General features: G+C 37.9%; 1 long non-coding RNA gene across 2 annotated transcripts in view; it reads right to left on the bottom strand.

The window, feature by feature from the left end:
• Positions 1-25,517, bottom strand: part of LOC135200152 (uncharacterized) — a 209,686-nt gene that overhangs the window by 116,479 nt on the left and 67,690 nt on the right. For both annotated transcript variants that reach the window (XR_010311215.1, XR_010311216.1), the window contains exon 3: positions 17,101-17,191. This is a non-coding gene — a long non-coding RNA (uncharacterized LOC135200152). The remainder of the gene's footprint in view (positions 1-17,100; positions 17,192-25,517) is intronic.

Genomic DNA, 25,517 nt, shown 5'->3' with positions numbered 1-25,517 from the left:
AGACAGAGGCTATGGGATCTCTGAATTTGGAAAACTGTCCCAGGACAGAAAGCTAAAATTGATGATATCATAAAATATGTAGATTTCTGTGTATATCACTTCTAGGCCTTTTTCCTAAGATCAAAGTGTAGTAGATTTTAATATTATCAGCCTTATGCAAAATCATATTGGAATCATCCAAAAAAATAACCCTGTAAGAAGGTAACATTTCAGTTTTGCCTTTTGTTTTTCCATAAAGAATCTACTGTATATGCTATGTTTTTGTAAATATTTCATGTCTTCTACTATATGATATTGATAAAAATAAAAGATCTTATTGCATTGTTATTACTACCCTTTTTTATAACTGATGCTGCGATTAATTTCTCCGGTTATCACGTGAAAAATCTAACATAGTCTGAACAAAGTGATGTGGTGTTTTCAAGTCAGTTTCATGACATGTTCGTTTTGGAAATTATTAGCAAACTCTGTCGTGATTCCATCTGCAGCAGTTACTTGCAGAAAAAGGGGGATTAATTTATAATATATATATATATATATATATTCTATATATATATATATATATATATATATATATATATACATACATACACATATGATGTTCCCTTGTAAAAGTATTGTATGTAAATATGTTCAGATTCCATAATAAGATTAACTTGTAATTAATATTTAGAAAAACATAAACCTTTCATCATGAATTTTGTCCACTAACCTGTCTGTTGTGTGTGCTCAGCTGTTAACAAGCAATTAGGGTGTGTTGAAAAATAAGCGATAAGTTGCGCTAGAGTTTTGCTCTCTCTCTTTTGTTTTGGGTAATATGTCATCACTTGAGATAAGGGGAACATGTGAGCTGCTTTTTTTTTTTTTATACAGTAACCACATGTAGCATTTCTTGCCTAAACTATGTGATGATTGCACTGTGCTTCACCAAATAACTTTGAGAATGTTCCATATTTAAAACGTATCCCGATCCATGATGTCATTTTCAGGAAGTGAAGTCATTTATAGTCTTCTCTTTAGTTTTGAGAGAATCGTATTATCTGAAACCATGTAATGTTACTGATTACTAATAACCACTGTTTCACACTTTTTCTTGCTCATTTTTTAAAGGGAACTTAATAACTTGTAAAGTAATTTGGTTGTAAGATTATTACAGAGATCTCTGTCCCAAAATGTTTTACCACATAAGGAAGTCACCCATTTTGGGAACGCATGTCACCGGCCAGTAGTTCTGATATGAACATATATTAATTCTGAGACTAATAACTGAGACTAATAATTTTTTTTAACTTGTAAAAGTAACGTAAAGATTTGGTACCTGGTCACTCTTAGCTTTTGTTAAATAGTATTAAAATTGCAGTTGTGGAATCTGAACAGAATTTTGAAAGTGTGTAACGGGCCTTGGTGAATTTTGAAGCTGCAGCAAAAAGATGATTTGAGGTATAAGGTAAAGTGATATTAGTTTTAGTTGCACTTAAGGTACTTGAAATATTTAAGGTGAATTTCTTTAATCTCTTTTTTGCATTTCAGTTTTTTTTTAATTTTTAAAGCATTTTTTATAAATATACAGTGCACCCAAGTATTCATGGATTTCTCTCTGGAACATATAACCCCATTATTCACAGAAAATTCACATATTCACGGTATTTTTCTATGAGAAATATTCACAAATTCCTGTTTTTTATTTTATCAATTTCATCATAAAAGGCACTTTTTGTGATCAAACTATTCGAAAAAAACACGTACAAACATTTTTAAGTTGGGTTTTCTTGAGGTTTTAACAAAAAAATAGGCAGTTTTAAGCATTTTTATAGGGGTTGGAACTATTCATGGGGGGTTCTGGTATGCATCCCCCATGAATACGTGGAGAGCACTGTATACTATATATATTTTGTATGTTTACAATTTATTAGTTTTCAAATTTTGGTGGTGAATTTGATACATGTACACATTGTTTGTTGTCATGTTTTTGCATTCACAATATCGTTTGCGTAACATTGCATACTTGGTTTAATTTAACCCTTGTGAATTCATTTTCATTTACTTGCACTTTCTTTTCAAATCTTAAGTATTTCTTAATTGTTTGAATTGTACTGATTAATTGAATTTCTTGATGAATTAATTTTGATTTAAATTTAATCATTCAAGAACTGATTAAGTTTTCAGTTGTTTTCAATTAATAGTAAATTTTCTTACAATTGTGAATTCCATTTATAAATTTTGAATTTATCAATAAATCTTTTGTAACTATAATTTTTATAACAATGTTTTAGTTATTGACCATCAGTGATAGGATTAAATTTATGTGCAAACCTAAGTGATAGATTGTGCTTTTCCTTCAATTTTTTTTTTAAGTAGTTGGTTGGAGTGATGCCCTTTAATTAACTTAAGACTATATGAATACCTCACACTTGTTTTAATTAACCCTTAAATGCCGATTGGCCGTATTATACGTCGACATAAATTGTCTGTTGGGTGCAGATTGGACGTATGGTACGTCGATATAAAAAAAGTTTTTTTTAAAATTCGCGGAAAAATACTTATAGGCCTACCAGGCGAAAACTTTTGAATCACACACCTTGGGGGATGCTGGGAGTTCACGGATCAAGGCGATGTTTTGTTTAAAATCGTTACCCAGGCACGCATGCACGAATTTCTTTCTTCCCGCACTAAAAAACATCAGCGACACATCTCAGAAATTATTTCGTCACTTTGACATAATTTTTGCACCATTTTATATTAGCCGTTACATGGAGTATTATATATGAAAATGTGCACAATTTCATGTAGAATACAACTAAAAACAACTCATGGTTGTAGCTTTCATCAGTTTTGAAATATTTTTATATAAATAACGATGTGCCAAAATTTCAACCTTCAGTCAACTTTGACTCTACTGAAATGGTCGAAAAACGCAATTGTAAGCTAAAACTCTTATTTATATTCTCGTAATATTCAATCACTTACCTTTATTTTGCAACAAATTGGAAGTCTCTAGCACAATATTTCGGTTTATGGTGAATTTATGAAAAAAACTTTTTCCTTAAGTCGGAGCGGTAACTCTTCCAAAAAAATCATAAATTTTTTCGTTCAATTGTCGTAATGTTTGCACCATTTTAAATTAGCCGTTACATAAAGTTTTATATATGAAAATGTGCCAATTTCTTGTAGAATACAACAAAAAATAATTGAAGGTTGTAGCTTTTCTCATTTTCGAAATATTTGCATATAAACCACGATAAATAGAAAAAAACCACGTTCAGTCAACTTTGACTCTACCGAAATGGTCAAAAAACGCAATTACAGTTTAGTAATATTCAGTCATTTATCTTCATTTTGAAACAAATTTGAAGTCTCTAGCACAATATTTAGATTTATGGTGAATTTATGAAAAAACTTTTTCCTTCCCTCCGTGCGCGGATTCTCCGCCGCAAATCTCCGAAATGCGTACGTCGCATTCTCGTAATATTTGCTCCGTTTCATATTAGGAGTTTCATAGAGTTTTATATATAAAAATGTGCGCAATTTCACTTAGAATACAAAAAAATATAATTGAAGGTTGTAGCTTTTCTCATTTTAAAAACATTTGCATATAAACCACGATAAATAGAAAAAATAACAATGTTCGGTCAACTTTGACTCTACCGAAATGATCGAGAAACGCAATTGTAAGCTAAAACTCTTACAGTCTAGTAATATTCAGTCATTTATCTTCATTTTGAGACAAATTCGAAGTCTCTAGCACAATATTTAGATTTATGGTGAATTTAAAAAAAAACTTTCCTTCCCTCCGCTCGCGGATTCTCCGCCGCAAATCTCCGAAATGCATATGTCGCATTCTCGTAATATTTGCTCCGTTTCATATTAGGCGTTTCATAGAGTTTTATATATGAAAATGTGCGCAATTTTATGTAGAATACAACAAAAAATAATTGAGGAATATAGCTTTTCTCATTTTCTAAATTTTTCTATATAAAAAAATATATAAAAAATTAGACAATCGGTCAAATTTAACTCGTCCAAAATGATTGAAAACTGCAATTGTAAGCTAAAACTCTGATAGTATAGTAATATCAAATCATTTATCTTTATTTTGGAACAAATTGGATGTCTCTAGAGCAATATTTAGATTTATGGTGAATTTAAAAAAAAAACATTTTTTTCGTCTGTGCGTTACGAATTCATGCATCATTTTGTGATAATATTTTCTCTTGTGTTGCTTTGATCGTTTTATAATGTGTTATATACCAAAATGATTGATTTAGTGTACAATGCAACGAACAAAAAATAACTCATTAGCTTTAACCGTTTTGCTCACAGGGCGATTTGAATACAATTATATATGAAATTTTGTTTTTGCGCTATCATATATCGCATTATTTATATACGATAATGATATTTTTTTTCATTTCTGATGGTTGCATACTAAACTTCAGGCAATGACAAAAAAAGGAGCCAAACATTAACTCTTAATCTTGAAAACTAAGCGCATTGTGATTTTTTGAAAAAAATATTTTTTCTGCTTCGGTGCTCACTCCGAGACGCCCCACCCAGCATATGGGAGATGATTTTTATTATACCCCTTCGGCGTTAAAGGGTTAACTTAGTCTGATTTCTTGCGCGTTTAATAAGTTTTTCAAGGGATCACTGTTGCCTTTAGAGTACTCAGTTATATTTTATCTATTATGAAAATTCAAGCATTTGGCTGCTGTAAGGTAACTGAATTTTATGATTGGTAAGTGGAATAACTTAAGTATTTTGAATTGGAACTCTTCATCACAATACATATATATATTTTAGGGCTGTTGCCTTGTATAATAAGGCGCCCTATGAGGTAATGTTAAGACTTGCGATAATCTTACGCTAAGTCGGTTGGTATTGCACTTCCATATTCATGGGAGTGTCTTGGGGTTTGTAGATCACTTACGAAGTCGGTATTATCTTCTTTGGTTATGACGAAGATGTGTTAAACTCATGATGATTCGGTGATGAGGTGAGGTTCTAGTAGAAACCATGAAGTACAAAAATACTTATATTCTCTGAATTTACATGGTGAAGATCAAGTAGGATTGTACAAGTCTTCTAATGACGATAGCTTGATCGCTTCTGCCAATGATGATGGCTAATTCTATTCTCTCTACATGATGAAGCTTAGGTAAAGAGGTACAGGTCTTCTAATGACGATAGCTAACTCTATTCTGTTCACTACCATCTCCGTTACCAGTCATAAAGGAAGCAGACAGTAGCTCAAACATATGAACACACAATCAGATGACATAGTTACATACGAACATACAATCAGATGACATAGTTACTAATCACGTAGGCTGCTTGAGCTATAGGTCACAGTGTTTGTCTCAAGCAGGAAGCTTGGACTAAAGTTTATAAACAATTGAATGACTACAGGTGACGGCATGTTATCTTAGCCTACTTTGTTGTATACGTCATCTTTACCGTCTCTGGTCTGATCACATTCCTGCAAGCAATCTGGTTGACCTCTTTAGTTTTAGTCTTTTATATATATATGGACCAACATTCCATATTTTTATTATGTAAACACTTACATAAAAGCTTGGTCAGCTACCAAAACCAACTACTGAATATTACTCAAACTTGACTTATAGGAGTGTGATACAGACACTATGTGAATATATATATATACTTATATATATATATATATATATATATATACTATATATATATATATATATGTAGAAAATACTTATAGTAAAAAATATTCATGGTGTACACAAATACAGATTCAAGTAATAAAGATATTACATAATATGCATATGATATTCGTAAATAATAGTGATCACGTGATATATACTGATACAGTTTTTCACTTCATCTCATTAAGATACATATGCTACAGAAAATACTAATGTACTCTGATAATCGCATAGAACAAAGATTAACATGATAAAAATCATATTTTAACTGATAAAAATTTCATATATGAATTGATAAAAATGATTACTGTTTATGCTGATTGATTCGTTGATTTTTATGCTAAATGTTATATATCTGCAGTTATTGGTAAGATAAAAGGTAACAGATTGATTATAGGCCACCTGATTTGTTTATACATTTGTATATGGATTCATATAATTATGATTAATATATGTGCACTTTAAATAGATTCCTATTGCGTACACGCAAAGATATATTTCGATTCTGTTATTTATGATCATTTATATATAGATTCCTAGTGCATACACGCAAAAAATATATTTTGATTCTGTTATTTATGATCATTTATATATAGGATACATGATACTTTATATATATAGGATACATGACCAAGGTTATACTACTACACATTTAACTAGCGTTCGAACAACTTTTCGTCCATTACACAGTTCCAGACAACCACCTATAGCCAAATGAAAGGGCCAATTCCAAATGGTTAAAACAAGGGGAAAATTTGCCTGGGCGGGGTCCAACGTTCTATTTTGCGCTCATACTTGTTCTCTGCATCCTAAGCCACACGAATACGTTCGCGATGAATAAAATCACCCCCAGCACGAGTCCTTCGCCAGCAAAGTAAAATCACCCCCAGCACGAGTCCTTCGCCAGCAAAGTAGAGTTGAATATCCTTCTGGTCGTAATTGTCGGAAGTATGTCCCTTTTGTAGTCGATTTCCGACAGCCGCCGGAGCATTCCGCATTAAAACGAGATTAACAACGGGATACGGGTGTCGGTCGAAGAAGTCCATGATGGTGCTTATTCCTTTCACATTGTAGGTGGTTGTTACTCGACTGCCGTCATCCGCAGCGACGAACGATTTTTTGAAGTTGCGATATGAAACTCTCGTACTGCAGGATACTGTAACCAGGTTCCTTTAATCAGCCTGCAAGTGAAATTATACTTGTCACGAGGGCAAAGTAAATTCAGACGACATCCAAATACAGGGGGGGAGAAAGCCATTTAGAACCAGACTTAACCCACATGAATTCGCTGATATTTGTGGAATTCAAAAGAGTCAGCTGTACAAACTTTTTTATCCATGGCATTAACAATGAGTGAACCTATCTAGGTCTATGATGACTTGTAAAAATATCCATAATTATAAAAATAAACAGATATCAATACGAATCCCAAAGAAAATTCGATATTACTGGTAGTAAGTTACTAGACAAAGAAGTGGAAAACGGAGCTATTTGTAAGATTGCCAGGCAACATAAGAGTCAAAGAGAATATTAATCATGATTCTGTATTTCTCTATGCTACCTGAAAAAATTAAGTTATGATAAAATCTGATCCTATGTGCCCCTAACAAAAGTTTCATATTCAATTTTCTCGCACGCATTCTCTGAGGTTAATTTTAAAAACTTTATTAATAGGCTAGAGATGCAACGAAAGAACCCACTATGTAACTAATTTCTATATAAACTTTGGTTTTTTTTTTCAAGAAAATGTGACATTTTCCCATGAATGTGATTTACTTGAATTGTCATAAGCTAATGTTGCAAGTAAATTTTTCATATACATGTCTTGATACTTCTAAATGTCCGTTTACCAATGTCATAAGCTAAATTATTGACTCTAATTGTCTATGAGGTTCAGAAAAAATTAATCCATTTTGATGTTATAGAAATTCTATTTGCTTATTTTGTTCATTAATTTTAAAATGATTGCAAGTCCTTAACTAAAGTTGCATTGCGCATACGGATAGACACTTGTACCTAACGTCTGCCTTGCCCATGAGAAGTTCGGGCTAAGCATTCTTCTCTCCAGCAACCTGCTTTGCAAGCACGAGACGACACACACAGATGAAGCCTATGCAAGCAGATTATTGAGATTAAACAAAAACAATGATTAGTCGGCAAACGCGACAGGCATCTTCTAGACTGATGACGTCGTCACCAGCTTAAGAGTTACGTTACTTGCTGTAAAAGAAACAACTTAGTATAAATTTTTTTTTTTTTTTTTTTAATAGTCGACCCACACGAAAAGAATGTCTGAAAAAAAAAAGTACCAAAATTGAACAATATATTAGTTTCATGTTGGATATCTGCATGATTGTAAATAAATGTAATTATGTTAAATTAGACATTCCTTATTCAAACTAATGAAAAAAGGGTTTCCATACAAATTTTATATATACTATTTGCCCTGTAAGATTATTTGCATAGATATACATTTTCACTTCTAGACCTCCTGACTTTAAAATCTCTTTTATTTTATTTTATTTATTTATTATTTATTTATTTTTTGACTACAAATATAAATCAACCGAAACAGACAATATGTCAGTAGGTTTTGATATGTGTTTGAACTTTTAGCTTATTTGTCATTACTAAAGCGTTAAGTTAGAGTTCAAATCTTTACGCATATATATTTGGATATTTAATTAACCTATGGTTAAGTTTTGCTTATTGATTTTATCGTGATTCCTTTTTCATTATAATTTGTAACCCTTTCGACTTCTTACGGAGTGTATTATATAGACTCCACTTATACCATCCATTTATTATTTTATATTTATTTATTTATATATTTTTTTTATATATATTTGATAAATTAATGGTTGGCTTGAATATGTGGAAAAGTGTTCTAGCGGCGTACCGTATAAGGCTACTTGCGGTATCAATTCTATAGATACAAGATATGAATGATAAAGGTATTTAAAACCACAAGAACCGCTATAATCCAGTTCGGATCCAATATCACGAGTTGTAACTCATAAGACATTGACACTTTCTTATTTATCTCTTATTCTACCAAACCGATTGACTGGGTGATAAAATATATTATTGCTTTTCTTAATGGATAGGAATTCACACAACGTGTTAAGGAGATTATTATTGATTTACACCACCCGAGTCAGATTATCATGTGTTGAATTCCATGTTTACTGATTTAGCACTCATAAATATTCCTAGCACACTCAATTGCGGTGTTTGTTTTTAGTGCTATTAATTCTATATAACGTGTCAAGGGGAACTATTAACACTAAGAAGTGTTTATTCCCTCTGTCAGACTCGTAACTTTGTTAATAATTCTACGTATATTCTTTCAAGGATTGATTTGGCACGGGATAGGCCCTTAAACTGACAGGTCTTAGTGTATCCCTTGTTTTCATGACACGTGTTACAATTAGCTATGTGCTTTTTATATCTGTAAGCATCGTAGGCCAGTAAAACAGTGATATGGCTTTCTGTGACATAATAGGGAACCCTGGATGACGGAATGCAACCAGTTTATGACGATTGGTATGAAAGAGATTATTACTACTACCTGGTCGTTAGTCATCTGCTGTGTTCTTCGGGTTTTCCTCGTCACGGACCTACATATAATATTACATTTGATTACATTATTCTGATACACATACTTTAAATATACTTTTGCTTTAGGGTTTCTGCTCGAAGTGTTTATTGTTTTTGCTTAGCCACTGACCCTGTTTCCGTTCGAAGTGTTTATTGTTCTTGCTTATTGCTGTTGACACTTGCTTTGTTCAGTTTGTAACAGTTCTGCACTCCGACCCAGATATTCAATGCTCGCGATCTCTTGGGTTAAGGAATTTTCTTGTTTAGATACAGTTTTAACAATAGGCACGGATGTTTCTATATCTTTTAGTCTAATTAATGGTTCTTTGCAGTATGGTGCGGGATTGCGGGATAATGCGTCAGCTATGATATTTGCTTTCCCAGGTAGATATCTTAACTTGGCTCCAAAACCTGAATGATCATTTGTCACCGAGTTCCTTTTTGGACTGTGATTAAAGCCTTTGAAAAACTCGGTAAAGGACTCATGTTCAGTAAGGACTTTATCAGGATAGCCATAGATTATGAACTTAAAATGTACAAGTAATGTACTATTACTGTATATTTTCTTTCAGAGGGCTTTAGTTTACATGAATAAAAAGCTATAGGAAAGAACTGTTTATCATATTGCTGAAGTAGTCTCCTCTTACCCCTTGGTCTGAGGCGTCTGTTGCAATAAAAAAAAATTCCTTATTTAAATCAGGGATTTTTAAGTTAGGTGAGCTGCATTATTCCGCTTTTAAGATATCGAACGCCTGTTGATGCTTTTTAGACCATAATAAATCTACGCCCTTCTTCGTAAGATCTGTTAAAGGAGCTGTCATGATTGAAGAGTTACATATTTACATACGATTGTAATACCCACTACAGCGCGAAAGTGCTGTATCCCCTTTTTACGTTAATAGGTACCGGAAGTTATGAATAGCCGACACCTTACCATGGACTACTTTAAGACCTTGACTAGACACAAAACCTAGATAAACATGTTCGGTTTTTTAAAAACTCACATTTAGATATTTTACTCTGAGATTATTTGTCTTTGTCTCTGTAGCACTAGCTCTACTTTATGTGAATGTACTTCTAAGGTATTAGAAAAGATTACAAGACCAACCATATAAGCATGTGCAGTGGGTATCACCCTAAAAGTCTCCAAACACTATATTGTAATTGGGGTGCAACGTAAGCCGGATGCATACGTAAAAATTGATAATGTCCCCTGAGTGTGCTGAAAACGGTGTATGAGGTACAATCACTTAGGTAATGGTATCTGGTAAAAGCCTTCAGTAGTCCAAGCTGGTGAAAAATTTATTCTAACCAAACAGAGATAAGATGTCGTCGGTACATGGCACTGGAACTATCGGGAGTCGTTTCCTTGTTTAAGCGACAGAAATCTACGCAGATACGCCAACGTCCGATCTTTTATGGCATGACGTTTGGGGGAAAAATTATATGGGCTTATTTGATTTCCTAATGGCTCCTATTACTAACATTTTTCAACTTCGTCATTTATCTCTATTTTGAAATTTCATTGAGAGTCTATGCGAAGGTACATATATAGCTTTAAGTTTGTCCTTAGACCGTATTTTGTTTTCAATGACATCCGTTTTTCTCCCAGAGATCACTCGCTAGTGGAGAAACTTCCTGGTATTCAGATAAAAGAAAAAAAAATTTCCGCTGAATCACCTCTGCTTGAATGACTTTACGGATATTACTTTAGATAGAGTATAAGAGAGATTCGTCTACGACTGATTGGGCGTGATTAAAAACTAGCAACAATAAAAAAAAATGCGATATTTATATGTATAGGTTTTGTGGATTACTAGATTAACTTGTTGCAGCGAGTTAACCGTGTCTAGGGCTTTGTTCGCGGAAATCGTTATATTTCAGTGTCGGGAAGGATTAAAATTTCATTTCCCAGCAAGGTCTTTTTACACGCACTAAGACATTCGAGGGTGCATGCTTCTCGAGATTTTGCGTGCAACTGCGACTGCGGGTGTGGGAGAATTCTGTTGGGTCATTTGAACAATGTTACGATTTATGAGACAAATGTATAGTTCCTTTATATAAGTTATTATTTGATTAACTGTCTCTTTTTGTTCAAACGTATTTTAATATGTTTGAAGGTTTATAGGATTTTCCTTTGATAAACACGCCTTATTTTGCAGGAAGTAATATAATATTTTGTATACCCCTAGATGGATATCTTACAATTACACTAGATACAGATCAATGTTTTTTATAACTATAGAGGTATCTGTAAGCGCTCGCTTATCCGGACTTCTCATTAGGGAAGTTCGAACAACAGACGGTGAGTTCTTAAATACAGGATATTATGTGTACTAAAGGAATAAAACAAGATATTCTAATTTTTACCAGGGCGTTACAGTCGGGCTTAAATCCACCAACTACTTATGAATAACTTATGTTTAAAAAAAAACGAGAACCTGCTCTGATTACTTGATACGGTCGTGTTATGCATACGAAAATTCCTTTTTAATTTTTCCAACATCGCTCTCCCTTTCCGCTGAAGTCGCTTATGTGGTATGTGCTTTGCTTGCTACACTCGGCAGATCTGACTGACCCTGACCGCTTGACTAGATGACACAGTACCCGAGTTTGCTTTGTTTGATTCTGATATTTAGGGCTACTGTTTACCATCGGCAACGTATTGTGTGTTTTTAGCATTCTGTTGTTGGTTATGTATAAAGCAACGTACATATGAATGACGAACTATTAGGAACTGAGCGATTACTATTAAGACAAGTTATCTCTACTGCATTCAATATTAACTGTTTGTACTTGCTGTTGTTTACTTCGTTCTTTGCTAAAATTTGAAATAGTGAGATATCCTGGTCAGCGCATTTAGCTAATGGAAGTTTTTTTTTTTTTTTTCCAGACATGTTATTCCTTGCAATCCAGCCGTATTTTTAAAGTTAAGTTGAGTCATTGAGGTTCGATATTTTATGCATATAACTCAAAAACCTCAAGGCTAAAACTGCGATCGGGACCTTGCACAGGAGCATTTATTGTCCTGACCCGAAATAGTGTTACCTCTAATTTATCCAGATTTGTACGGGTGTTCCACTTGTTTTTTTGTGTGTTTTCTTATCACTACTGTGCCTAACGACCCTATCCATGCATCTGTATAAATACAGACGTCCACTGCGTAAACGCATATTCACTGTTTAATATGATTTGTTACGTAAAGGATTAATAATCACCAAAAATGATAAAATTAACACAGTATATGATTATGATATTTCAGTAGAACTTCTGGATGCAGAAACTCAAGGATAAAAACTCGCAGTAGCTAAATCTCAATGATGTAGATAATTTCTGTAAAAAAGTAAGATTAAGAATGTCTCGTAACTTCAGCCACAGGAATAACGAAATTCGACCTGTAAAGGAAACACTCAAAAGTTACTCCAAATGAATAAAAAATTGTACTTAGCTTGCTTTTGTGGGAAGTTACGGTGTTCCGATAACAACACACGGCCTTGGTCCTCCTTCTGTTTTTAGCGGATGACCTGGTTTGGCTTCAGTTTTCCCCGTGCACGTTGTTTCGATGGTTCGAGCCCTTGAAGATCCGATGCTGCAGACGCGTTCGGTTTGTTTCTTGAAGTGCCGGAAACGCTCAATAACGATGTTTTCTTGAATGATTCTAATGAGAGACGGAGCTTGCGTTGCCGTAGGAAAAAGGACACGTTGCTTTCGTCATCGTTGAAGAGTTCTTGTTGTTTTCTGAAGTCGCTCACTAAACGATGATACTAGGTTGCTTGAAGAATCTGCTGCTTTCGTCGTCGTTGACTTCTGATGATACATGATTTATTATTCTGGTTTTTCTTCGGAGAAGTTGTAGAGTTCTTCTGGTACGCTGCCACCACTTTTAGGGCTGTTGCCTTGTATAATAAGGCGCCCTATGAGGTAATGTTAGACTTGCGATAATCTTACGCTAAGCCGGTTGGTATTGCACTTCCATATTCATGGGAGTGTCTTGGGGTTTGTAGATCACTTACGAAGTCGGTATTATCTTCTTTGGTTATGACGACGATGTGTTAAACTCATGATGATTCGGTGATGAGGTGAGGTTCTAGTAGAAACCACGAAGTACAAAAATACTTATATTCTCTGAAATTACATGGTGAAGATCAAGTAGGATTGTACAAGTCTTCTAATGACGATAGCTTGATCGCTTCTGCCAATGATGATGGCTAATTCTATTCTCTCTACATGATAAAGCTTAGGTAAAGAGGTACAGGTCTTCTAATGACGATAGCTAACTCTATTCTGTTCACTACCATCTCCGTTACCAGTCATAAAGGAAGCAGACAGTAGCTTGAATATATGAACATACAATCAGATGACATAGTTACATACAAACATACAATCAGATAACATAGTTACTAATCACGTAGGCCGCTTGAGCTATAGGTCACGGTGTTTGTCTCAAGCAGGAAGCTTGGACTAAAGTTTATAAACAATTGAATGACTACAGGTGACGGCATGTTATCTTAGCCTACTTTGTTGTATACGTCATCTTTACCGTCTCTGGTCTGATCACATTCCTGCAAGCAATCTGGTTGACCTCTTTAGTTTTAGTCTTTTATATATATGGACTAACATTCCATATTTTTATTATGTATACATACAGTGGACCCCCTGTATTCGCGTTCTCCGGATTCGCGGACTCACACATTCACGGATTTCTCTTGGGAGCATTTCCCCTCATTATTCGCGGTATTTTTCTATGAGAAATAAGCACAAATTCCTGGAACGCATCTTGAGGAAGGAGGATCCTTTCGAGGCCTTAGTGCTGGAGAAAAGCGATCGGGGAGGAGGAGGAGCAGCTGGGCTAAGGGAGTCTCCAAACTCCTGCACCAACAAGGCCGCTAAAAGTTTGTAATCTGACAAACCCGCGGCTCTGGGGGCTTCCTCCTCCGAGACGTCCTCCAGGTCTTCCTCCACAGCCCCTCGATGATGTTCCTGAGAAGAGGCCACTTCCCCTGCGAGTCTGCCAGGGGGAACACGGCCTGAAGTAGAAGAGCGCCATACAGGAGAGGAGCGCCTACAGGGAGAAGAACGTCTGGTAGGAGAGGCGCTTCTGTCCATAGAAGAGCGCCTACCAGGAGTAAAGGCGCCTGCCTGAAGAAGAGCGCCTGCCAGGAGAAGAGCGCCTGCGAGGAGAGAGCCTGTCAGGAGAAGTGCGCCTGCCAGGGGAGTAGCGCCTGCTGGAAGAAGAGCGTCTGGCAGGAGAAGAGCGCCTGCTAGGAGAGGCGCGCCTACCATGAGGAGCGCGCCTGCTAGAAGACGTGCGGCTAGCAGGAAAAGAGCGCCTAACAGCGGAGAGGCGCCTGCTTGGAGAGGAGCGCTTGCGGAGAGAGGAGCTCCTGTCAGTAGATAAGCGCCTAGAGCTTCTTGGAGAAGGGCTCCTGTCCCGAGAAGCACGTCTCTTGTGAGAAAGGAGATCTTCTGTCCGAGAGAGAGGTCTTGACTTCTTGACCGGAAGCGCGATGTCCTTCCTACGAGGGGGATCCTTATCCAAAGAGCCCATCAAAGTCGTCAGTTGCTCCTGAAGGCCCACAAGAATGAGCTTAGTAGACTTCTCCTGATCTCCTCCAGGAGAAGGCGAGCGAGGCCTCGGGGAAGAGGAAGAGCCGAACAAGAAGAAGGCTGTCCCTGGAATCTCCTGGCTCTCTTCCTGTCATACGGAGACTCCTCAGGGAAGCGCTCCAGGCTGGAGTCCAAAACACTGCTGGGAACCTTCCAGGATCTCTTCAAAGGGCGCGACTCCTCAGCCGAACTCCATCCGCGCCTCGGGGAAGACGAACCAGACGAAGAAAAGCACTTCCGAAGGATGCCTTTCCTGTGGCGATCCATGGCAGCCTGGGTTGGGACAACAAGACCTGCCTAAGGGACGCCTGACCGGTGGGGATTCTCTACAACCTCCTTACGGTTTTGACATTCCTCCTCCATTACACTGGGAACACTGCACAAATCACTTTCCACAGGACTCTTACTTTTCTCCATTGCAAGCAACTGCAATTCCATCTTGCGAATCGCGTCTTTCATGACAGCCATCTTAGAAGACGAATCCGCAGGTTCGATGAAGGGAGAAGGGGCTGAAAATGGAGGAGAAGGTGCAACAACTACATTAGGGTTAGGGTCTAAAATATCCTCAACTAGCTCGTTAGTACGAGACCTACTGGAGCTTCTAGATGAAGCTTTCCTAACCCTGTCCTTCTCTAACTTCCTCAGATAAGAAGAAAGAGACTTCCATTCTTCCTCATTCAAACCCTCACATTCAGCACAAGGATTATTAATAGAGCAATCATTCCCCCAACACCTCATGCATACAGTGTGAGGATCTACCGAACCCTTCGGTAGCCTCACCTTACAGTCATCCATCGCACACACTCTATACACAGTACTAACGTCTGACATCGTGAGAGAACAGTAAAAAGCAAATCCAAAGAAATGTCCACAAAAGCGTATGCCAAGCCAACGATCCAATACGTCACCAAAAGACAGTCCAAAAATGATCCACGGCAAGCGAAAACGAAATCCAAAGCAGGAGGAACCAACAATGGGTGTTGCTGGAACCGGCGACAGAGAAAATCTGACTAGAAAACGGGAATGGTTCCTAGTTTCGCCACCCAGCGGCAGGAGGGTAGATCACCTGACCTACCTGTAGCGTGTGCCGCAAAATTTGAAATTCTGTCGGGGACGTCAGAGACTATAGCTAAGTATATATCTGCCGGGGAAGTTGCATGTACAAAAATTCCTATTTCTACCAAGGTTTCCATTATTTACAAAACCTGTGAATTCTTTTGCCAGATGCAGTCCTCTTTTGCACAGTTTCTTTTTCATAAATCTTAAAGCTGCTCAACTATCCTGCTTAGGATCAGGGTCCTGTTTCTTAAAGACTCGTTTTTCTTCCTCCCCAATAGTCATATACTATACCATGGACTATGTAGTTCAAAATCTCTCTCATACTGACTAAATCCTTTATATCACGACTAAAAGCATCACCATCGCCAATTACTACTCCGGTCCTTTTTAAATCGATAGTTAAGTTACGGATGGCATTTTCTACATCAGTATGTAGGTTTGCAATACTGTCTCCATCATATTTCTGGTGTAAAAACTTACTTAGATTGTACCATTTATCCTGTTGATTAATTGGTTCTCAGATCTCAAAACACACCTTGAATTCAGCAAAAGTTTTAATCTCCTGAAACTTAAATGACGTGAGAGTGCGATGCGCATCTCCCCTTTCTGAACTAACATAGAGTAACGCTTCATCTATTTTCTTGCGTTCATCGGTAATTCCACTGGCTGAAATCCGACTTTCGGTCTCTGTTATCCATGCTTACCCAAATACGCTTCTAACTTTTAATTTTTTGTCAGGGGGGGATGACCCCTTTCTACATTATACCGCAAAAGTGTGGGTAGCCTGGTGTTATTACAGCGGCCTGTGCCATTCTAGAGTACCTAGTTTGTGCTTGCAATGGGTTAGGAATGTTTATTATTTGTTAGCACAAACAAATTCAACCCAATAACCCACACTAGTCGTGGGTCTATTTGCTGCTGTCGAGCACGGTGTTCTGGGTGGGCTTTCGCTATGCGATCGTTGTGGGGTGGGGGAAAATTTGTCATTATTTAGTAATCGATGTCGTCTGTCAGGGGTCGGAACGTAGGCCTATAGTGGTTAGAGTCGGGAGTTCTGCTTCTTTGTAACCTGGTAATAATTTCATTAAAGTTTTTATTCATTTCATACCAAGAGCTTTAGACTGGATACAATTTAAAAAAATAGATGCATTGTTTTACTTACATTATCTTCATGTTTGGAGTCTGTTTTCCCTATTGCGGTCCCTGTCTGGCCTATCATATTTTCTTAATTCCTAGTGTTTCCTTCCTTCAATCTGGAAAAACATTAACATTAGTACAGACGGCCAACGAAGAATTGGCGTAGTTTCTTAATTCATTGTTCGTTATGGAAATATTGCCATATGCAGGTGCCAGATTACTTACTTAACAATAAATAACATTTCCTTTCAAAGGTGCTATATGTGGGAAATTTGTTTCGCTCAGTGGGAAGATCGAAGGAATATACTCTACAAAATTACAAGGGTAATTCCTTCCACTGAGTGTTCTCTAGTAGTAATTTAGTAAATGGTATAAAACGGGCTGTTAAGCACACAATTCTTCCGTGCGCCTAACGTGTTTTCAGACTTGTGCCAGAAAATCCAAAGGATTAATAATTGCTTGGTAAGCTTAAGTAGGTTAGTTAAATTCCGGTAAAAGTAATTCAGGTAAATGCAATTAATCTAAATAGGACTATGAATAAATCAAACCAAGGCCATAAAATTCCCAGGGTAGTTCAGTTTGGTCCCAGAATTCAATTAAGTTCCGACCCGGTCAAAGTAAAATTAAAGTAAACTAATCCCGAATAGTAATGCTAAGTAAACAGACAGACCTAATTTCGACTAAATTTATTACTACGCCCATATAATTATATAAGCCTTTGTAAAATTATTCAATCTGAGTCTATGCCTAATTAATTCTCACAAACTCCAATATTACAATAGCCTAACTATGTAAAAGGGCTTAAAATTTAGTCAAGGTAAAGAAAACAGTGTATTACGTCTTGAATAAGTAAGTTAAGTTAAATACGTAAGTTAAACGTTAAAAGACGAAACCGCTTCCTAACGAAAAGTCCATTGGTTCAAATCAGCCGTCCAATAATGGCGGTCTAGTCTTTGTGGAAAATTAGTATGCTGACCTACCTTCAAGTTAACCCAGTTTGGACACACACCTCTTAATTCACACGTAAACTAAAAAACAAATCCTATATATTTAATCAGCAAACCCAGCGACCTCTAATCGTATTCGTGGAAATAAATTGGTACGCTGATAAGAAATGTTATTCCACTTACCGAATTTTCCGTTGACCGATCAGTGACGAAGGCTGTTAAAAGTTTTGGTTGCAGATAAGGATTTCGGATACGATGAGGTTTTAATAGGTACAAACACAGGAAAGGAGATCATACAAACCAATTATTTAAAGGGGTTATTTAATTTATAAACCCTACACAACGTAAAATTAAAGCTTAAAAGGCGAAGTCGCCGAACTAGTTGTCGCCTTCTTCGCTCGCCGTCTGTTTGAACAAGGCCCAATAAAAACCCGCGCCCGATCTAAGCCTACCCCTTGAAAAGGCCTATGTCAGGTCAATGGTTCTTATCACTCCCCAAATCAATAAAATAATTTTCTTAAATAATTTGAAGGGACAGTTAAATCTATTTATTAAATCTATCTATCAAATCATTTTAAATGCTAGTAAGTTAATCAAGTTATTCAAAATATAATATTAATTTTTCTGCAGAGCTTATACTAAAGAAAATGGGGTATAGTTACTTTGTAGCTCTTAGCAGTGACTTCGTTAAAGGTTAGAAAATGTATATGTACAAATAAATTTACAACATCCTCCCGGGGGAGATAACACAAAACACAGAGTTTTGTGTTAGGTTAAACAGCTTCATCATTAATCAACTGCTGTAAGAATCGCCTCGAGTTGGTGGCGGCTCTTTCTCTTCGGTCTCTCTTCTGCTTGATAGCCTTCAGAATTTTGACTGTCTCCTAAATTTTCCTCCGCAGCTTCTACAGTATACATACCCTCTTGGCTTAGAGACCTCCAGCGGGTAAAGTTTGTCAACTGACCTAGTTGTCTCTCCATTGCTGGTCTGTAGCTTCACAACTCTGACCAGCCCATCAGAGCTGGGCATCAGCTGAATGACCCTTGCCAATTTCCACATGCAACGAGGGGTGTCATTATGTACTAACACCACATCTCCTACTTTAATTTTGGTTTGGAACGGTTGGGTTGGATCCCCGTTGAAATAGTGTCTATCTCTCAGGGACTGCAAGTATTCCTTCTCCCACTGTTCTTGGAATGCATGTATTACTGAGATACAAACTTGAATCTCTCATTACATTGTTTGTGGTCAAGCTCAAAATCTGGGTCATTCAGGTAGTCCCGGTCTATGGTAGTGGGTAACGAGTTTAACCGTAGCCATACAACAGGTGAGAAGGGGTAAGGGCACTCGACGGTATCTGGAGATGTAGCATCCACATATGTAAGAGGTCTATTGTTAATACGACGCTCTATCTCAGTGACAATGGTATTCAGTTCGTCAGAATTAATCCTCTTCTTGAATATAGCTTTCTTTAGTGCTGATTTCACACTGCCAACCATCCTCTCATAGAAGCCTCCTTGATGGGGTGCCCTAGGTGTGATGAATGTCCATTTACAATTTTCCCTAGTCAGTGTGGACTGTACGTCAGTGTCATCATACAAGGACTGAATCCAAGGAAGAACCAGTTTTGAAGTTAGTGGCGTTGTCAGATATCATTCGACGAGGGCAAGATCTTCGTGCAGTGAATCGCCTGAAGGAATTGAGAAAAGCAGTGCTGGTTAAGTCTTTTACCACTTCCAGGTGACAAGCTCATGCTGAGGTACAAGTGAATACGACTATGTAAACCTTGTCTAGTTCTTTAGTGGCTGGATTGCATATAGGAATTTGTCCAGTCAAATCTACTCGGTCACCTCAAATGGCCGAGACTGTTCACTCTGCAAGACGGTAGAGGTGGCGGAGGAGGCCTGCGCAATGCAGGTCCTTCCAGACAGGTTACATAGGTACACTTCTTGTTTTTCATCTTCTTGACACACGTCTCAGTCTTGGTATCCAGTATTCTTCTCTCACCTTGCAAATTGTGTCTTGAACGCCTGCATGAAGAACATTTTCATGTGCTTGAATGATATAAGTCCAGTCAAAGGAGAATTTGGGGGTAAAAGCAGAGGAAATTTACTGCTATATGGAAGGTGGTCCGCATTTTGTAGTCTCCCAGTGCATCGCAAAAGTCCATTCTCATCCAGGGAACAGCCTAGGCATTTAATTCTGGCTGGAATTTTGTGGGAATTCTTGTTAAGGTATGACAACTCCTCTGGGAAATACTGACTCTGTGTGAAGCCAATAAGAATTCGTAATGCTTCTGAGTTCTGTACTTCGACATTTTCAGAGTTTACGGGTCCCGAGTTCTTAGTTTTACAATTCCCAATGGTACGTTTAAGGAGCCTAGTGAACTTAATTACTAGCTTAGTGACATTTATAAGTTTAGGAAGGGAAGCGAACCTACGGATCTCTATGGGACAAGTAGCTTCTTCACTGACAACTGTAGTTAAAATTCTTCAGGTGTTTCAGGTGGGTAGCATGTAGATACATCTGCCTGCTCTGGCCACATCTCTGGGTTCGGGAGCCAACTTGGGCCATGGAACCAAATTTGACTTTTCTTAAACTGCCGCATGGAAATTTCCCTCTAGAGACAAGGTCTGCTAGGTTTTCTTCACCAGGTACATAGAGGTACCTCACTTCAGTGACCTGACTTATCTCATTCACCCTGTTGCAGACATAGATGTTTTTTAGATTTGTTGTTCTGAATCCAGTGTAGGGCAACTTTACTGTCAGACCATATGAAAGTGTCAGTAATCTTGACACCATCGGTAGTAAAAAACGGTTCTGAGGTAGTCAGCTATTTTGACTGCACTATAGTTGGCAGTCAGCTCAAGTTGTGGTATGCTTTTCTTTTTGAGAGGGGCGACTCTTGCTTTAGAGAAAACTAGGTTCGCACCTGCGTGTTGGTCCATCAAATAGGCTGCAGCCCCATAGGCCTTTTCACTAGCATCACAGAATACGTGAAGAGAGTAGTTGGTCCCTCTGTTGGCTGTGAAGCGTGGGAATTCCTGGTATGCTATGTTCTCGAGGTCTTTCTTGATCTTCGACCACTCTTCTTGAAGTTCTGGTGGCAAAACATCATCCCACCTTTTAGATAGTTTCCAGATCTTTTGCATAAGAACTTTGGCTCGTACAATTATGGGAGCAAACAATCCTAGAGGGTCAAATACTTTTGAAAGGTTGCTCAAAAGTAGCCGTTTGGTAAGCGGAGCTTCCTCAAAGGTAGGGGGGTTTTATGCTTAAGTGGTCAGTCTTGTAGTTCCAATGAAGTCCTAGAACTTTGACAAGATCTGAGCCTTCTGTTGTTCCATCACCTTCTTGTTTTATACCATTTCGTTGAAGGTTGGGTCATTACTGATCCATTCTCTTAAAGGCATTCCGGCATCTGACAGGACTTCCTTTGCAACCTTGTAAAGGCTGTAGAGGCTGAGTGTTGTTGGTAAGGAACCAATTAAGTTGTCCACATAAAATTTGGTCATGAGGAAACTAACTTCAGGTGAAGTGGGGTAGGTTTCAAAGTGATGTTGCAAGGTTGACTGGAGTAAAAAAGGCGAGCAGGTGGCTCCAAAGAGAACTGATCTAAACCTATAGGCTTGAAGGTCCTTTTCATTGTTAAGATCTTTTAGCCAAATGAAACGTGTATAATCACGATCCCTAGGTTGGAGACCTACCCGTAAGAAGGCTTTGCTGATGTCTGCCGATACCGCAAATGGGTCGAGACGAAATTTCAACAAGTCGGTTAAATGACTAGTCAAGGATGGGCCAGAGTATAAGCAATCATTCAGGCTAGGGGCCTGCTTGTCCATCCGGGCACTTGCATCAAATACAATACGAATGGGCGTTGTAGTTGAATCCTTAATCACAGGTAAATGGGGTAAATAATGGACATTTGTCCGGTTTTGGTCTTCTTCTGGCACTGTTTCAATGAAGCCGAGAGACAGTTGTTCTTTGATGATCTGGTCATAAATTTCCAGATACTTATTAGTTTGTTTTCAGCTTGTGAATAGTACTGTTCAGTCTTTTCCTCGAGAGTGCTTAAGTTGGTAGGGAGTTGTTTCTTATCGACTTTCCAGGGAGAGATACCTCATATCGTCCTTCAACCATATTGATGGAATTCTTGAATTCTTCCAGTACAAATTTATCCTCAGGTGACATATCTTGATCAACGATTCCAACTGATTCTAGGGTCCAAAGCTGTTGGATGGGGTCTTCAGCAAATTTGCTATCAGACATCTCAAGTGGTATCTCTAGAGCAGCTTTGGAAGGTTCATCAACTGCTAGTCTCATTACAGTTACAGAATGAGCACTGATAGGGGTGTCATTACTAGGCAGTTTACCAGCGACCAGATATCCTAAGGAGGACTCAATCAGGTTCACTCCGTTTGCTTGTGGAGAATGGATAAAGTCAAAGTAGTGGTCTATGCCAACAAGCAGTTTCACCTGGTCAATCTGACTACTTGACAAGTTTAGGATCAGCTAGGTGACATTCTGGCTCTTCAGTTCAGACACTATCTTACAGAGTCCACGAGGCCTAGCGCTCTGAGGTAGTTTTAGGTACGACAATAGCCTTTAAAGTTACAAGGCTGTCATCGTTTACCCTGACAGGTACAGTGACCGTACTATATTCTCTAGGTTCTTTGGTATCCCAGAACCACTGATGCTCAGTTGGACAGGATTGTCTCGTACAAGTTTACACTCTTCCACTGCCTCTTGTGTGATGAAGGTGTTCGTTGTGCCCCAGAATCAAACAGTGATCTAAGTTCCTTGGTGTTGCCTGAGGGCGGACACACCACTTTCATTAAGGCGGTAGGGAGAATTCCACTAGTTTGTGACTTTAAGTCTTTGTCACTGTCATTGTCTCCACAATAGTTCACAGCAGAGACCTCAGTTGCGGAGTCAAGGGCACAATGCTGAATGGTGTAGTCCAGTTTTACATGACAGACATTTGTGGAACTTCACAAGACAATCGGTTGTCTTATGGTTAGGTGAAGTGCATTTCACGCAACGATTTTTTTGCGGTAAGTCTTGAAATGCGCTCTTGCGTGGTCTTGTAAATGTCCCACTGGTAGGCTTTGTGTTCTGGTCTATCACAGAATACACAACTTTGTGTTCTAGCGGTCTTATTAGGCTGTCCTGGAGTGACAGAAATACTCAGATTCGTAACTTCGTTTTTCTTAGGTGGGTGTAAGAACTAACCTGAGTTTTGGTCTGATTACCTGGTCTATTGGAACTTTGGTTAGGCTTGGGTTTTCTATGGGAGTAATCCTTGTTCTTATCCCTGGGTTCAAAATCCAAGGAAGGAAGCCAAGGTCAGGATTATCTTTCCTAGCCCCTCTCTAATATCTAGGAGTGAGGGGTAGTCACCTGTCCACACTTGTTTTTTGGATTTGTTCTTTCACCTTGCCAGGTAGTTTTTGAAAACTAGAGGTCCAAGCGTCCAGGTACAGTGATCCGAATTAGGTTTGTTTCTTTCTATGCCTCTAACATATTGTTCAAGTTAGTCAGAAGCCACGTAGTGAATCCAGGTCTGCAGAAGGTTTAGGCAGGCCTGCTAGTTGACAAATTAGAGATGAGATTATTTTCTCTGGATTAGCATAAGTTTTCTTCAACAGGTCAATGGCGTCTAAATAGTTTTCATTAGTGACAAAAATATTTCTAATCAGAGTTAGAGCTTCCCCCTTCAAACATCCCTTCAGGTAATTAAATTTGTCAACAGCTCTCAAGTCTGGACGAGAGTGAACGTTAGACTCGAAAACATCCCAAAAAGGGGGCCATTCTCCATCTGTCCCTTCAAATTCCGGGAGTGATAGAGACGGCAACTTAACCTTATGCCATGGCCTACAAACTCTGTTGCAATACTCCTCTGGGGTTGGCTTCCATGCAAATGATTTTTATTTTTGTTTCTCCAAACTTCAGTGCTCTCTGTGATGACTTGGTTGGCATGACGCCGCTTTGCAGTGAGCTGTGTTCTATCAGGGTCTTGCTCAGAGAACCCTTCTTCTCCAAGTTGAACTAAGTACTTAAAGTTGAGTTCTTCATACTTCTTTATTTGAGACTCTAGCCTAAGAGGATATGTCTCCAAGGTCGAGGACTCAACATCACTTGCCCTTTGAATCAAGTCAGCAGCAGTTGTGCACAAATCCTTGCAGTTTTCCTATAAAGTCGGAGGGAATATGCTAATTGTGTCACAGACATTTTATGAGTTTAAAGTAACAAGACAAAAAAAATCCCTGGACAACAACACAGGCCTTCAAACATCCCGCTGGGATGCCAATCTTCCTTTGTGGGAAATTTGTTTCGCTCAGAAGATCGAAGGAATATACTCTACAAAATTACAAGGGTAATTCCTTCCACTGAGTGTTCTCTAGTAGTAATTTAGTAAATGGTATAAAACGGGCTGTTAAGCACACAATTCCGTGCGCCTAACATGTTTTCAGACTTGTGCCAGAAAATCCAAAGATTAAATAATTGCTTGGTAAGCTTAAGTAGGTTAGTTAAATTCCGGTAAAAGTAATTCAGGTAAATGCAATTAATCTAAATAGGACTATGAATAAATCAAACCAAGGCCATAAAATTCCCAGGGTAGTTCAGTTTGGTCCCAGAATTCAATTAAGTTCCGACCCGGTCAAAGTAAAATTAAAGTAAACTAATCCCGAATAGTAATGCTAGTAAACAGACAGACCTAATTTCGACTTAAATTTATTACTACGCCCATATAATTATATAAGCCTTTGTAAAATTATTCAATCTGAGTCTATGCCTAATTAATTCTCACAAACTCCAATATTACAATAGCCAAAACCTATGTAAAAAAGGGCTTAAAATTTAGTCCAGGTAAAGGAAAACAGTGTATTACGTCTTGAATAAGTAAGTTAAGTTAAATACGTAAGTTAAACGTTAAAATACGAAACCGCTTCCTAACGAAAAGTCCTTGGTTCAAATCAGCCGTCCAATAATGGCGGTCTAGTCTTTGTGGAAAATTAGTATGCTGACCTACCTTCAAGTTAACCCAGTTTGGACACACACCTCTTAATTCACACGTAAACTAAAAAACAAATTCCATATATATTTAATCAGCAAACCCAGCGACCTCTAATCGTATTCGTGGAAATAAATTGGTACGTTGATTAGAAATGTTATTCCACTTACCGAATTTCCGTCGACCGATCAGTGACGAAGGCTGTTAAAAGTTTTGGTTGCAGATAAGGATTTTCGGATAGGATGAGGTTTTAGGATAGGTACAAACAGGAAAGGAGATCATACAAACCAATTATTTAAAGGGTTATTAATTTCTAAACCCTACACAACGTAAATTAAACTTAAAGGCGAAGTCGCCGAACTAGTTGTCGCCTTCTTCGCTCGCCGTTCTATTTGAACAAGGCCCAATAAAAACCCGCGCCCGATCTAAGCCTACCCCTTGAAAAGGCCTTGAAAAGGCCTATGTCAGGTCAATGGTTC

The sequence above is a fragment of the Macrobrachium nipponense genome, chromosome 26, assembly GCF_015104395.2.
Source record: "Macrobrachium nipponense isolate FS-2020 chromosome 26, ASM1510439v2, whole genome shotgun sequence".
Lineage (NCBI taxonomy): Eukaryota > Metazoa > Arthropoda > Malacostraca > Decapoda > Palaemonidae > Macrobrachium > Macrobrachium nipponense.
This window is presented reverse-complemented; position numbering and strand designations above follow the sequence as displayed.